Below are 17211 nucleotides of genomic sequence, written 5' to 3'. Positions count from 1 at the left end.
GGGAACAAAGTGTTTTCCAAATGGTTAGGAATTTGTACGGAAGATTGATGAAGGTCTGTAATTTGACAGGTAAGCTTTGTTGTCAGGTAAGGCTAACTTTAAATGGCTCATATGTTTCTTAATAGTGTTTTTTATATCAGAAAAGCGTTGATATATGCCCCCCCCCCACACACACACACACTCACATATATATATATATATGGGACCGTACAATCGATCGTTTCAAACGTCAATATAATTTGCATCTGAAACACAAAAAGTAATCCCGCGAGCCGGATTTGAACCAGCGACCTAAGGATAGCAATATTTCTTCTCTACAGTCCTCCGCTCTACCAACTGAGCTATCACGGGATATGACGATTACACTGTAGTGAACTACAGTGTTTATCATTTGTTTCTATTTCGGTTGGGGGCAATAGAGAGTAACCATTACGTCTGCTGTCGCCTATGCCTGACAGGTCATGGATTGGTATTGTTAGAATATAGTGGACTGATAATTTCTTCGATACGCTTAGAATATATTATTATTACTTCTGCGACGATTAGAGTTAAGTCTAGGACTACTTTAAGGACAATGACGACGAAACGGCACATATCAGACTGACACATTGGCTTCAAAGTAGAAACTATAATAACTACAGGGGCTCGTTACAAAGAAAATTTGGAGTATCCATCCATGAATCAAGGGATTGGGTTCTAACTTGTAACAATATAACAGAAGGGAAGACACGGGGCAGCACCCCTCGGTAGTTCAAACACTGCTAGTCTATCCTAATTGCGTCTGCTAATTTCTAACTTAAGCCAGTCCTAATCAAGAATAGTTCAATTTTCAAAACAGCTCGACACACTTCGTTCAGTTTGTGACATAATGGAGAAAATGCAATAATTGTTCGCCGATTTGTACGTTTGGACAAATGCAGGCAAGAAGTGCCGTTATGCATTCTGATAGTCTTGGATTTCACCATTGACCGAAAGGTAAGATCCGAACAACCCAAAGCCCGCAGTAAATATCGTTAATGTACATTCTGATGAGTTTTAATTTTGGTGACAAAAACAAATATTGATTTTGGCAAATTTGGTGCTAATTGCTTGTAACATTCTTGCACAGTGCATTGTTAACTCCTGAAACATTCTGATTGCTTGAAAATACATGCCAATACTTATTGATTGATTATAAAATAACAACTCAAAAATGAAACCCCGAGACCATAACTTTCCCAAAATTATTCTTTCATTAACATTCATTGATCAGTAAAATAATATACAACTACACATTTTATGATAATCCAGTAGCTTTACTTCGAATCGTATAAACATTTTATAGACATTGTCATGTTTGCAAAGGCAATGCCAGATAATACTGCCGTTATCGTCTAAGTGTATTAATTCCTTTACAAGCTTGATGAAAGCAATTTGACGAGATGTGATCGGAAGTCTGATCGAGTTGCGCGTAAAGTTGTTATTCATTAAGATGACGAAGAGAAGGGGGAGCAAAGTGTTTTCCAAATGGTTAGGAATTTGTACGGAAGATTGATGAAGGTCTGTAATTTGACAGGTAAGCTTTGTTGTCAGGTAAGGCTAACTTTAAATGGCTCATATGCTTCTTAATAGTGTTTTTTTATAACAGAAAAGCATTTATATATATATATATATATATATATATATATATATAATTTCAAAGTAATTTTATCTCCACATTTTCGAACCATTAAAAAGAAAGATAGCCATTTCAAGTTGATGAATGTGGAATAATTTGTTTTATTAAGTTAATTAGTAATTGCCTTAGTAATTTCATTCCGTATCAGTTGCTGGAATTTCAACAAATGATAAATAACCTGCATTAATGGATGGCCGGTCAAGTTAAAAACTACATCGTTAGATTAACTTTGTTTTAGAAAATATCGAAGTAGTCCCAAGATATCAAATAAAATAAATGTCCCCTCGTGGTCTTAAACTGTGAACCTATAATATAATGGGTACCTTAAAACTGTGTATCTATATTATAATATTACAGTGGTCCCCTTCTTATACGACCACCCCTTCTACACAGGGAAAGTGGCATTATAAGACGGGTGGCCTTTCCAGAGGGGTACTACATTTTTTGTGAGAAGTATATGTAATGTACTTAGTAAGAAAGCTACATACTTCAAAACATTTAATATCTTCATTTAATATCTTCGTTTAAAAGTAAAATTAAGTATTAAAATGTTCTTCTTGTTATAATAATAGACTTATTTCAACTAAATATTCATTAATTGTTCTTATTCTTGGCGTAGGCGTAATATGCAAGCAGATATTGTTGTCATGCAAATTGCAAAACCATTCAAAAACGTCATTTAAATCTTGGTACATACATAATTATCTTTCCATTTTTACTCCATTTTCTCACTGCTGCTGAATAACCTCCTTATTGGTTATGACGTTGTTTATTCCATTCTTTTCAACATAATTTTTTTTTATTTGAGTCTTTTCTACATAAAATTGTTCGGCAAGTCCCCCCTCCCCACCTCACCCGATATCATCGAGTAGAATAACCGACTTTATTCTAAAATAATACGTATCCCTTTATGTGATGACATGTTAATGTTTACTAATGATTTATTCAGATGTTGCTAACTGTATGCGATTCAATTTTGCAGACGAAACGTGTATAGACTGGACCAAATGCCTTCTTGGAAAAGGAAGCGATAAATGTGTTGTCACATGATTTTTCGGTCTTTGTTCCCCGAAATGTGGCCGCTCGTGAGGGGAACAATTTACATTTTCGTACTAATATGCTGGCCGCTGGTCGCGTTAAAGGGGTGGCCGTTCTTGAAGGGTACTTTTGAATACAAACTCGTCGGTGACAAGGGATTCTGGCTGTAAGAAGCCGTTCAAGAGGTGGACTACTTTATTTGAATTATACTATATTTAAGTAGCTGTCAAATTATTCTGTTGTCTTTCCGTTACATGATGTTTTTGGAATCTCCGCTTTGTACTGATTAGTTGTTGTATTCTTGTGGGTGGGTAGGTGGGGGTGGTTTTATTAAAGTATTTTTTTAATATGGCACACAATTTCTCAACTATGGAAGTCGGGATAAGTCTCAAAGTTGATTAAATGAGAACACATTGTCTACGTGTCAACATAATGGAACAAGTTTGACTGGACATTATTAGTGGCTGAGAGAAACATGTACATATGTGCAGGATGCAAAGTAAAAAGTCGACAAAATTCTCATAATTAAAGGCGAAGATACAACGTGTCTAACACTATTTCCAAGAAGTGACCATTAGAGAACCAAAGACACAAAAAATGCATGTTTAAGAAAGCCCGAGAGCCTTAAGTTAGTTATCCATTTAATAATTTTCGGTTATCGATTCGATATTGTTCTAGTATACTCTAGTATTCCTTGTTTCCAGGTTTGATATTTACAAACCACAAAAATAATAAATCCCGTGAGCCGGATTTGAACCGGCGACCTAAGGATAGCTTTCAACTTTTTCTACAGTCCTCCGCTCTACCACTGAGCTATCACGGGATCATATGAGAACAACATATGTCATATTAATTATAGCTCAGAATATTTCCTGAATTATGTTACTTATTGCACGTTTCTTGCCTTGTCTCGCGAGAACGATCATTTTGGCTGCTGACACCACTGTTTGACAGTTGATGGATTGGTTCTGCATCGCTGACTAATGCTAAAATGGCAGGGCCGGCGCTACCATATAGGCGAACTAGGCAGCCGCCTAGGGAGCTGATTTCAGGGGTCGCATTTTTAAAAAATTTATTCTTTATAAATTTTGAAATTGATATTTTCCGGGGGGGGGCAGAATCTAACCTTGCCTTGGGCGCCAGATAGTCTGGCCGGGTCTGGCGCCGGCCCTGTAAAATGGTATTGTCGTATAATGGCATTATTAGACTGTGTATCTATATTATAATATAAAATACGTATTACAATCTGTTAATATAACCTCAGGATCTGTCACAGTGTCTATGAAGCGACATAACAATGTCTTTGCATCATCCGTTCAGACAGACTCCTAGTAGAGTGGAGGACATATTCTCTTGGATAAACTCATTCTGGGTGTTGCAAGTTGGAAATCTCTATTCCGGTTGGAATGAGGACTGATTGGAAATGTATCCTCTTCAACAAATTCATAAATGAGTTCATACCATTGGAACATTTGACTGGACATTAGTGGTGCCAGATAAATACATGAACATATACATTGGATGGAAACCAAATAGGCGGCAATTCTCATGGTCAAAGAAAAGGATACATATTGCGAACAATATTCCCCCAAGAATCCGACGAATTGAGAACCAGTGACAGAAAGGATGCATATGGTGCCTAGTCCTTTATCGCAGTTATAATAATAATAATAATAATAATAATAATAATAATAATAATAATGATAATAATAATAATGACCTTATTTAAAGAGGGTGACACAATTAGCTAAAAACTAATCTACCTTGAGGCCCTCATACAAAGGAATTCATTTATTTAAGCTGCATCTCTGAAGCCACTGGATATATTGGGTTTGGAAGAAGGAAATAGAGTGGGCATTTCTAATCTCAACTGGAATACTATTCCAGAGCAGAGTTCCAGAGTATTGGAAACTTTTTTAAATAACTCCAGTTTAGGAACCTGTATATGACTTCCAATAATGGTATTCCGACCAAAGCAAATCTGGAGTCCATATACCTTTTTGAGGGGTCACTGATTGGTCCTTAAATAGCCACTGGGTTTTTCAGTGCCATGCAATGTTTATTATATTAACCGAATGCGATGAATCTCTTTTGCAAGGAAGCGTGTTATTACTGTATAACATTCTGCAACGAGCATGACGTCATACCATCGTGCAGCTTTACCCTTTAAACATCCAATCGATTGTAAGTCAAATTGCAATCAGTTCTCCTGTGTTACGATTGAAGTTTGTGGGAATCTTTTAAAAATGTAATTCGTACTGTTAGCACTTAAATTTTTATGATTTTCAATCAATCTGAATTTGTAGTACTTCAACAGTACTGAAATTCACATTCTAGAAAAATATTGGGGATTCATACTATATTACAAGCGTGAGAGTTTCATGAGGATAAGCTTGCGTCAGCAAATTCCTTCACAAAATAGATAGGATGAAGACATATGGGGGTTTTACGGTTGCAACCGAGTTACTGATCGTAGCGCCTAAAATTACCTCGCTTAGCTCCAATGCGCATGCCCACAAAATATTTCCAGTTCCGGATAGTTAGCGAAACATAGTCAACAAAGCAAGGAATCTAAGATGTACAACAGATCATTATGGTTAAAAGAATGAATCAATTATATATGCCAAACATCTTTTGTTCATACTAGGAAAATAATTATAGACCTTAAATCAGATAATTAGATTCAGTCTCCATACTTACATTATATCATATAATTAAATATGTACTTTCCATACTTAAATGATATCAAATAATTCAATTAAATACACTATCCATACCTGATAATATAAATTAATTATCCATAATTTCGGATACATTTGTAGGAATATTTCACACTGCTCTCCACTTTTAAACATTTATCGCACATTTTTGGTCATATAACTTTAACGAAAACAATCTCAACAATTTGCATTTTTCATATGTTGATATAACCTTCTTTCTCATTTATTTTCGCAAGGCTAATAGTTCGTTTATAACACGTGTTAAGAAAGTTATAACACAATTTTAATAAGAAAATTATAACACGAATTCGATACGTCAGCTGATTTGTATTGCTGAATATTTTAAACCAGAAAAGTTGCTGTTTTTTTTTTTAAATGGAACACAGTATTTCAGTGTATTCAGATGAACTTAACAAAGCCATAATGACATTAACTATCATAAAGACAAATGAGTGTAATTAATGCAGACGAAATATTTATTCATATTTGGGTGTAAAATATCGTACAATATCCAGAATAAATAACATGCCCAGTGACGTTCTTTTGTTGTTTCATTTTCTTTTTAACTTTTGAAACATCAAGTATCTTACGGAACATGCAATAACTTTCAGAATGATTTTTCTTTGCTTATGCTGACACGTAATAACTCTTATATTTGCTGGGGTCTTTAGACAACATTTCTGATTGCCACCAGCAAATTCATCTAGAACAGCCTTCTTAAAATTAGTTTAATTCTGTTTAACGTTCCTTGCATCAAATATGTAAGTTTTAAAGATTCAATTATTTCACAGATTCCGTCATATTACTTTGGTTCGCCTTTTAAATCAATATTGATCCACGTGACCGGATGTAAAATTGCAAACAGTATGATTTTAAAAAGAGACTGCTTGTAAGAACATACTCTACAAGTCAATAATAAATGGATACTCACAAATATTCATATTTGTTGTCTTTATCTATCAGTCACTCTTTCTAACTTAGCATCATTTTATACTCGTTTTTAACCAAAAGTATGTTTATGTACTATACGCATGCGAACACACATTCATTCGAGGATATACATACCCATGCACCAGATGAAAGAAGACATACATACAGACATACAGATAGGCAAGAGCCACAAATATCCTATACATGCGTAGTGCGTCTAACATTGATATTTCTCCAAATTGTATACTCTAAAATTTCCACCCGTTCAAGGAAATAAAATTAAAATAATCATCAAGGAGACTCGTACGTGCGCCTGTCTGTTCAAGCGTGGTTGACATTTGTGCATTTTGGAAAAACTCAAGTTATTTCATGAAAAATATAATGAACATTAATAGAAAAGCAACAGTCTAAATCAATAATAAAAAAACCCTTAAGAAGTTGCAATTTTTTCTCGTTGTCATTCAACCTCCATTAACTGCTATGATTGAATCTGTACAAAATAAACATATTTTCATTATTCTTCAAGCGAGATAAATTGCAAGAACTTTTTACGCAGCCATACACTTTCGCACAATCAAATAATACAAACTAAAGCATAAGGTAGCAATGGAAAGATAATGAAGTTCTGAAATGGGCAGATAATATTTATTCGAAAGCTGGGAGCTGCGCAAGTTAGTGAAAAAATATAAGATGTAAAAAATTTGATCAAATATTGATAGGATTTCTTTTTAAGATAGTGAGATATCGATCCTCCTTGCATAATGTGAGTGGTCTGTCACATTTTAATTGATTGAACTATCTGGAAGTGAGTTGCACCGATAAGCCCTCTGGTGTTTTCAATGGGAGATACTAATCGTGAAACCCCCTATAACAGTGGAAATAAGATCATGTATTCAGGTAGAGGGCGCTACCTTTGACAGGAACACTATTTAGCTTTAAGGGTTAAAACTATGTGCCTTGTCATTGTGGCCTTGAAACTGTGTGTTTGTGTGTGTGTATGTGTGTATATATATATATATATATATATATATATATATATATATATATATATATATATATATATATATATATATATATATATATATATATATATCTATATATATATATATATATATATATATATATATATATATATATATATATATATATATATATATATATATATATATATATATATTATAAGCAAAGAGCTTGGTCCAAACGCTATAAAGCATATGAATTCGTACATCGTCATGCAGGTAAGAAAAATGAAATGTATCTCATTACAGTCTAAAGACATCCTCTTAGTGTCACAAAGCATTTAATTGTTGTTGAAAAACAGAGCTGGAAAGTATTTTATTCTTTCTTTGTTATGCTATAATATTAAGTGTGAACTATAATGTTTTATATATTGTTTGTACTTTATTATGAATTGTAATGGTAGATTATTCTTACCAAAAGGCTTCCTGACAACTTCATGCTCTTTGATTGCTAATTTAGAAACAAAATACCTTTAACACATTAAACCCTGGCGACGAGTTAACGTGTCAGGAGGTAGTAGCATACTTCCAAGCTTTGTAGCGTTAAGGTCATGCATGATACACTAAAGTGGTGGTATTATAGAAAGGTAGACAGATGTAGCTCTACAATGATACCAAATAATCTAACACAACTATGCATTAGGTTATTGGAAAATCACCTGGAAGTTGATGTCTTAGCATGCATTCAGAAAAAGCTTTCAAAATGTGTTTCCTACTCGAATTTCATGCGAAAACGACAAAACCTCCAGGGGTTAGTGTTACAAAACGTGATATTTCGATATTTAAGGTAAAGCTTTTAATCACTTGTCATTGCGACCAAATGATTTTGTTATTAATACTATTGTAAGTATATTTTGAATATCTTTCGATATATTTACGGCATACTTTAAAAAGACATACATTTCGGAACCGTATGTGGTTTGTCAGCTTTGTATGAGTATCGAAATGGTATATCTATATTTAGAATTTAAAGAGTTATTCTCGATACTGAGTACTGTTTAATTCAATAAAAAATGTGCTACATAATTCTGACTTCCTCTTGCACTTCGAACCCTTTACCTTTGCACACCAGCAATGTAACCATCGAAATCGCAAGGAATGACACATCCGCAAACGTAGGCCGTAATAATACTTCTCTCTCTCTCTCTCCTTCGATCTGAGAGCAGTCCCACGAATAATTGAGACATGAGAAAAAAAAAAACTAACCAAAATAATGCTTTACACAAATAACCCATACATAAATAGTAAGTGGGGAAAACATTCTTATCATTAAAGCATCTTTACACAATAACAATAATTGGCACGATAATTGGAAGATTGGTAGAAAAATCTCACCCATGATAACTAGTGAAAATGTCATTAATAATGACCTTAACCTTTGACCCCTTCCCATAAATACATTATGAAGCGTTCGTAGTTTTCTTCTTTGACATTTTGTGCTGATTCTAATGATGTGTAAAAAGAGAAATAGCCAACAATACTATTTTTCGTTCCTCGACAGTGATGGGAAAACGCCACAAATGAATCAAGGAAGAGCGATCGATCAACGAAGGAAGTTATCGAGACTCCATTTGTCCTGATTAAAAAAGCCATAACGTGCCAAATTAATTCAATTATCTATTCATTCAATTATCCATTAAATTATAGACGTTTAGTTATCTATTTCATATTATATTCAAAACTATTCAATAATTGATTCTACATTATTTCAATATTCTCTGCTTCCAAAGATTCGATTGCTTCCCAGATGAATATAACAAGACTTGAAAAAATTAAAACGTAGCTCCCGCGAGCCGCATTCGAACCAGTGACCTCCAACCAATGAAATAAGGATAGCCATCAACTTCCTTTCTCGCCCTCGGCTCTACCAACTGAGCTATCACGTGAATCTATTGCAATAGTATGTCACAAATCATTTCTTAAAATATGGTACTTAATGCTCGTGTCTTGCCTTTTCTGACAATGGATGGATTTGTATTGCATCACTGCCTGATACACATATACGGCTTGTTGAATAGGCGTTGAATATACTGCTACGACAACGAAGACGAATGTCACGTTTAATACACTGTTCGCTGTATTATGCTGAAGAAATGTAGCTAAGTGTCTGTCCCACGAATACACGTAGGCAGTCGATCCGGGCTGGCTTGGGTTGGTAACGAACCCACAACTATTGGCTTACGAGTCAAACGTATTGACAACTCGTTTACCAAGGCAGTAGTGTATTGGTGGCTGTTTACGGACAGTGGGAAAATACATTACAAATCCCCTTGGGGCTGTTTACGGACAAGGTTTTTTAGATCACCCTGGGGCTGTTTCCGGACTGACAACAATGTGGCAAGGGTGTAACCTGAATACGCGCTATTCTAGAGAGAGAGAGAGAGAGAGAGAGAGAGAGAGAGAGAGAGAAATACAGCAGACATATATACATATACATATATAACACATACATAGATTGATGAACATCAATATATCATACCTTAACTATAAAATCGACAACAAATATTTAGGCAAGAAAGCAAATCGTTTTTGTCTTCTTTTTTAGTTTCTTCTTTTACTCCACCATTTTCTTAGTATTGTAATCGCTGTTGTGTTCTTCTTTTTTCATTTTTTCCTCCTCCTGTTTTTGTTTCTTCTCTTTCTCGTTCTTTCTTTCATTTTTCTTCATTTTCTGTTTAATTATTCCTATCTCTCATCCTCTGTATGACCTCTTAATTCTCCTTCTCCTTCTTTTATTCTTTAATCAGCTCTCTTATCATATCCTTAAAATGTCGTGGGCCACTATAGCGTCAAGGGTTATTGAAAGGTCGTGGGTCACTATATCGTCAAGGGGAATTGAACATAGGGAAAATGAATGGACTATTTTGGTGTCATCGGGAATCCAATCATGGCAATATTGGTGTTGTATAGTCGTTATGTGTTAGCTTAAAATGTATAGCAACAACTGGTGGGAAATTCCTTTGGAAAACCCTACTATTCCTAGCCTCAACTTGTATGACGTTCCTGTTTAAAAATCCTAATATCTGTTTATAGCTACATTCTGTGGAAAAACCCAAGTCTATATTTATAGTTTCCAAAATTTCAGCTTCAATGCTGTCACTGTACTGGACACTAGGGGAATAATGGCAACAGTGTTGCAAGAGGCTGACCTGAATGTGCGCTACTGTAGGTAGCTAGGTAGGTAGGTAAAATAAATTTGATAGGTATGAACGGAGTTTTATAGGGAAAAACAAAGACAAATACACACACACAAACAAACGTACGCGCGCACGCATTCACATATAAACAAACATACAAACTAAACGCACGCGTGCACACTAAAACATACGCACACAAACGTACGAGTGCGCTAGCACACACACACACACACTTCACAGGGGGAAGAAGAAACAAAAACCGAAAATATACTATCCACACATTAGGAAGATGAAGAAAAAGAAATCAATATACTATCTACTATCCACACAAACGTACGTGAACGCATTCAAACCCCAAATATACTATCCACACAAACTTACGCGAACACATACAAACACAATATCTACTGTCCACACAAACGTACGCGAACGCATACAAACACAATATCTACTAAGCACACAAACTTACATGAACGCATACAAACCCCAGAGGCACAATTCACACAAACTAACGTGAACACATACAAACACAATATCAAATATCTACACAAACGTACGTGAGGACATACAAACCCCAAATATACTATCCACACAAACGTAAGCGAACGCATACAAACCCCAAATATACTATCCACACAAACGTACGCGAACGCATACAAACACAATATCTACTATCCACACAAACTTACGTGAACGCATACAAACACAATATCTACTAAGCACACAAACTTACGTGAACGAATACAAACCTCAGATGCACAATCCACAGAAACTTACGTGAACACATACAAACACAATATCTACACAAATGTACGTGAAGGCATACACACCCAAATATACTAGGCACATTTACGTACGCGAACGCATACACAATATCTACTATCCACACAAACGTACGCGAACGCGTACAAACACAATATCTACTAACCACAGAAACTTACGTGAACGTATACAAACCCCTTATGTACAATCCACACAAGCTTACATGAACACATAAAAACACAATATCTAATATCTACACAAATGTACGTGAAGGCATACACACCCAAATATACTAGCCACATTTACGTCCGCGAACGCATACACAATATCTACTATCCACACAAACGTACGTGAACGCACACAAACACAATATCTACTGATCACACAAACTTACGTGAACGCACATAATCCCCAGATGTACAATCTGCACAAACTTACGTGAACCCTTACAAACACAATATCTACTATCCACACAGGGAAGAGGAAAACAAATCAAACCCCAAATCTACCATCCGCTCAGAAGTGAGAAATAGAAAACAAACCTCATATCTACTATGCACACAGAGGGAAGAAGAAAAAATAACCCAATATACACTATCCACACAGAGGAAAGAAGAAAACAACAAATAGATACTATCCACACAGAGTGAAGAAATAAACCATTATATATACTTTGCACACAGAGTGAAGGAGAAATAATAACCCAATATATACTATGCACACAGAGGGAAGAAGATAACCCATTATTCGATCAGCACAGAGTGAAGACGAATTGTTTCGGAAGGCACCTAAGCCATAGGCTACAATGACCAACTCTACCAAACACACACACCGACACAGACACTGCAAAACCCATTTAACCCGTTATTCTATGGCGTCAGTGTGTGACTTTAGAAACATTCCAGACTCAAAATGATGGATGGACAGACTGACTAGTTTGTTCCCACTTGCATGCCTAAGGTGCGTGCGTGAAGGAAAACATCCATTCAAATTTAAAGTCCAGCTAAACGTGATGCAGAGGGATAGAGAGAGGTGGAAGAGCACAAATTCATATATTGTCAATCAAAACAAAATACACCATCCTTATTATAAAAAGTCAAGACCAAGAGACACTAACGTTCTCTTTCTGGTCAGGTCTCTTTTAGAAGTTAGTATGAAATTTCACATCAGGGCCAACGCATCAAATTGTCAATTTTTCCATTTCCACCTCTTCACTGGCACAAGTTCTTTCTCATCAATGTTTTCTTCTTCCTAACCCCTCTCTTGTGGCTTGAAGTTCCGAATGTATCGATGTATCTATAAAGATTCAGCTATTTTGCAACATACTCAATGGTCTCCGCACTGTCCTTACCTTTCTATGGCCCTTCCACCCATCCAGAGAAAGAGTTAGAGGGTTACAAAAATATTTTTTAAAAATGTACACTTAGTTCTAGAGGAACCTTCAGAACGGTTTGTGATGTGCAAGTTAGTGACTAAACCATTTAGATTCGCCACTGGGATACAATCAGTTTTGTGCAGGAAGTAACACTAATTGCCTCCAACAAACAGAGGTATAAAAACGGGCTAGCGGGCCACGACTTTTATCAGTAGAGATACAACAGGTTCCATGGAAGGAAATCAATGACAGTATTCAAACTGTGGAGGACTACAAAAACTTATTACAAGAACTATGGATTTCATGTGTTGCCTCCCTTGGTATGTAATGGCAACTAACCAATAGCGTGATGCAATGTACATCGGCCAAAAACTGTGTGACAATTGACCTACAAAGGATACTTTGTAACTTTAACATCGAAAATATGACTATGTACAAGAGCGAAGCCATTACAGGTGTATGTGAGTGAAAGGTATTTGTGCAGGCAGGGACCGGATCTGGAAAATTCCTTATTTATCAGTCCATTCAGGTTGTGCGCTCCACTTTTCTCGATCATGTAGGAACATCGTTCAAATTTGAACAACTTAATTTTGATTGGATGCGGTGGCTTGCCGCCGCATCAAATGAAATTCACAGACCGGAAGCACATAAATATCTGCTCGATATGCCATGGTGAAGATATGAGTGCTGGAACCTTGGCTAGCGAAACTGAGACTCCTGAAGGTGCGGTAAAAAAATAAAAAATAAAAAATCTGAAAACATACCTCCGACCAGTTTGTTTTTTATATATACTTTCTTTCTTTGTTTTGTTTTATTCTTCATGTTATATTATTCCATTATCATTAGTTAAGGGAATATATAAGGGACCGTACAATCGATCGTTCCAAACGTCAATATAATTTGCATCTGAAACACAAAAAGTAATCCCGCGAGCCGAATTTGAACCAGCGACCTAAGGATAGTAATATTTCTTCTCTACATTCCTCCGCTCTACCAACTGAGCTATCATGGGATATGGCGATTACAATGTCGTGATCTACAGTGTTTATTATTTGTTTCTATTTCGGTTGGGGGCAATAGAGAGTGACCATTACATCTCCTGTCGCCTATGCCTGACAGTTCATGGATTGGTATTGGTTGCAATATAGTGGACTGATAATTTCTTCGATACGCTTAGAATATATTAATATTACTTCTGGGACGATTACATTAAAGTCTAGGACCACTTTAAGGACGATGACGACGATGACGACGAAACAGCGCACATCGGACTGACACATTGGCTTCAAAATAGAAACTATAATAACTACAGGGGCTCGTTACAAAGAAAATCTGGAATATCCATCCTTGAATCAAGGGATTGGGATTCTAACTTGTAACAATATAACAGAAGGGAAGACACGGGGCCGCACCCTCGGTAGTTCCAACACTGCTAGTCTATCCTATTTGCGTCTGCTAATTTCTAACTTAAGCCAGTCCTAATCAAGAATAGTTCAATATTCAAAACAGCTCGACACACTTCGTTCAGTCTGTGACATAATGGAGAAAATGCAATAATTGTTCGCCAATGTGTACGTTTGGACAAATGCAGGCAAGAAGTGCCGTTATGCATTCTGATAGTCTTGGATTTCACCATTGACCGAAAGGTAAGATCCGAACAACCCAAAGCCCGCAGTAAATATCGTTAATGTACATTGTGATGCGTTTTAATTTTGGTGACAAAACAAATATTGATTTTGGCAAATTTGGTACTAATTGCTTGTAACATTGTTGTACAGTGCATTGTTAACTCCTGAAACATTCTGATTGCTTGAAAATACATGTCAATACTTATTAATTGATTATAAAATAACAACTCAAAAATGAAACCCCGAGACCATAACTTTCCCAAAATTATTCTTTCATTAACATTCATTGATCAGTAAAATAATATACAACTACACATTTTATGATATTCCAGTAGCTTTACTTCGAATCGTATAAACATTTTATAGACATTGTCATGTTTGCAAAGGCAATGCCAGATAATACTGCCGTTATCGTCTAAGTGTATTAATTCCTTTACAAGCTTGATGAAAGCAATTTGACGAGATGTGATCGGAAGTCTGATCGAGTTGCGCGTAAAGTTGTTATTCATTAAGATGACGAAGAGAAGGGGGAGCAAAGTGTTTTCCAAATGGTTAGGAATTTGTACGGAAGATTGATGAAGGTCTGTAATTTGACAGGTAAGCTTTGTTGTCAGGTAAGGTTAACTTTAAATGGCTCATATGCTTCTTAATAGTGTTTTATATGCCCCCCATACACACTCAGATATATATATATATATATATATATATATATATATATATATATATATATATATATATATATATATATATATATATATATATATATATATATATATATATATATAATTTCAAAATAATTATATCTCCACACTCTCGAACCATTAAAAGGAAAGATAGCCATTTCAAGTTGATGAATGTGGAATATTTTTTTTTATTAAGTTAATTAGTAATTGCCTATGTAATTTCATTCCGTATCAGTTGCTGAATTTCAACAAATAATAAAAAGCCCGCATTGATGGATGGCCGGTCAAAATAAAAACTACATCGTTAGATTAACTTTGTTTTAGAAAATATCGAAGCAGCCCCAAGATATCAAATAAAAAAATGTCCCCTCGTGGTCCTAATCTGTGAACCTATAATATAATGGGTATCTTAAAACTGTGCATCTATATTATAATATTACAGTGGTCCCCTTCTTATACGACCACCCCTTCTGCACAGGGAAAGTGACATTATAAGACGGGTGGCCTTTCCAGAGGGGTACTACATTTTGTTGTGAGAAGTATATGTAATGTACGTAGTAGGAAAGCTACATACTTCAAAGCATTTAATATCTTCATTTAATATCTTCGTTTAAAAGTAAAATTAGGTATTAAAATGTTCTTCCTCTTATAATAATAGACTTATTTCAACTGAATATACATTAATTGTTCTTATTCTTGGCGTAGGCGTAAAATGCAAGCAGATATTGTTGTCAGGCACATTGCAAAACCATTCAGAAACGTCATTTAAATCTTGGTACATACATAATTATCTTTTCATTTGCTCCATTTTCTCACTGCTGCTGAATGACCTCATTATCGGTTATGATATTGTTTATTCCATTCTTTTCAACGTAATTTTTTTTTATTTGAGTCTTTTCTACATAAAATTGTTCGGCAGGTCCCCCCTGCACACCTGACCTGATATCATCGAGTAGAATAACCGACTTTATTCTAAAATAATACGTATCCGTTTATGTGATGACATGTTAATGTTTACTAATGATTTATTCAGATGTTGCTAACTGTATGCGATTTAATTTTGCAGACGAAACTTTTGTCGAGTGGACGAAATGCCTTCTTCTAAAAGGAAGCGATAAATGTGTTGTCACGTGATTTTTCGGTCTTTGTTACCCGTTTTTTTTTCAAGGCCAAGGTTAATCTCTATGTGTGTGTGGGGTGTGTGTTAATGCACAAAATATAATTTTAGCCTATGCTTACCTTGTGATGATCTTGACAATTACGTCCGGTTGTAATCATCAAAGATAAAAAGTCGACAGATGTGCGAATACCAAAATTCTATCATAACATTTTTGAGCCCATTTCCATTAAATATCGGCTTTTATAGACAATAATATAATATTAATCTTAGTGTTACATGTACTTTATTCAAGACTTCTTTCAGCAACGGAAACTTAACATTGGGAGACATGTATCAACGACAGAGTTAATCTGATTACTTACCTTACGTCACGATATGAATTAATTATTGGTTTTGGATACATTTGAAGAAAAAAAAATGTGGTAGCTCCTGAGGGGAACATTTTACGTTTTTGTACTAATATGTTGGCCGCTGGTCGCTTTAGAGGGGTGGCCGTTCTTGAAGGGTATTTTCGAATACAAATTCGTCGGTGACAAGGGATTATGGCTGTAAGAGCCGGATGGCCGCTGGTCAGGGGGAGCCGTTCAAGAGGTGGACTACTTTAATTGTATTATACTATATTTAAATAGCTGTCAAATTATTCTGTTGTCGTTCCTTGACATGATGTTTTTGGAATCTCCGCTTCGTACTGATTATTTGCTGCATTTTTGTGGGTGGGTAGGTGGAGGTGGTTTTGTTATAGTCTTTTTAAAATGGCACACAATTTCTCAACTATCGAAGTCGGGATAAGTCTCAAAGTTGATTAAATGAGAACACATTGTCGACGTGTCAACATAATGGAACAAGTTTGACTGGACATTATTAGTGGCTGAGAGAAACATGTACATATGTGCAGGATGCAAAGTAAATAGGCGACAAAATTCTCGTAATTAAAGGCGAAGATACAACGTGTCTAACACTATTTCCAAGAACGTGACAATTAGAGAACCAAAGACACATACGATGCATATTTAAGAAAGACGGAGATCCTTAAGTTAGTTATCCATTTAATAATTTTCGGTTATCGATTCAATATTGTTCTAGTATATTCCAGTATTCCTTGTTTCCAGGTTTGATATTTAAAAACTACAAAAAAACGTAAA

At 35.4% G+C, this 17211-nt stretch overlaps 3 non-coding genes across 3 annotated transcripts; all 3 read right to left on the bottom strand.

Annotated features, from left to right (window-relative positions):
* Positions 1-263: 263 nt before the first annotated feature.
* Positions 264-351, bottom strand: Trnay-gua (transfer RNA tyrosine (anticodon GUA)). The gene is given in 2 exon segments: positions 264-299; positions 315-351. It is a non-coding gene; the product is annotated as a tRNA-Tyr (tRNA).
* Positions 352-3431: 3080 nt separating this feature from the next.
* On the bottom strand, positions 3432-3518 carry Trnay-gua (transfer RNA tyrosine (anticodon GUA)). The gene is given in 2 exon segments: positions 3432-3467; positions 3483-3518. It is a non-coding gene; the product is annotated as a tRNA-Tyr (tRNA).
* Positions 3519-13562: 10044 nt separating this feature from the next.
* On the bottom strand, positions 13563-13650 carry Trnay-gua (transfer RNA tyrosine (anticodon GUA)). Its single transcript is given in 2 exon segments — positions 13563-13598; positions 13614-13650. It is a non-coding gene; the product is annotated as a tRNA-Tyr (tRNA).
* Between the last annotated feature and the right edge of the window lie 3561 nt (positions 13651-17211).

This window comes from Sinohyriopsis cumingii, chromosome 3 (assembly GCF_028554795.1).
Source record: "Sinohyriopsis cumingii isolate HCF-2022 chromosome 3, ASM2855479v2, whole genome shotgun sequence".
NCBI classification, from domain to species: Eukaryota; Metazoa; Mollusca; class Bivalvia; order Unionida; family Unionidae; genus Sinohyriopsis; species Sinohyriopsis cumingii.
Note: the sequence above shows the minus strand (reverse complement) of the source record. Positions and strands in the feature narration are given on the sequence as shown.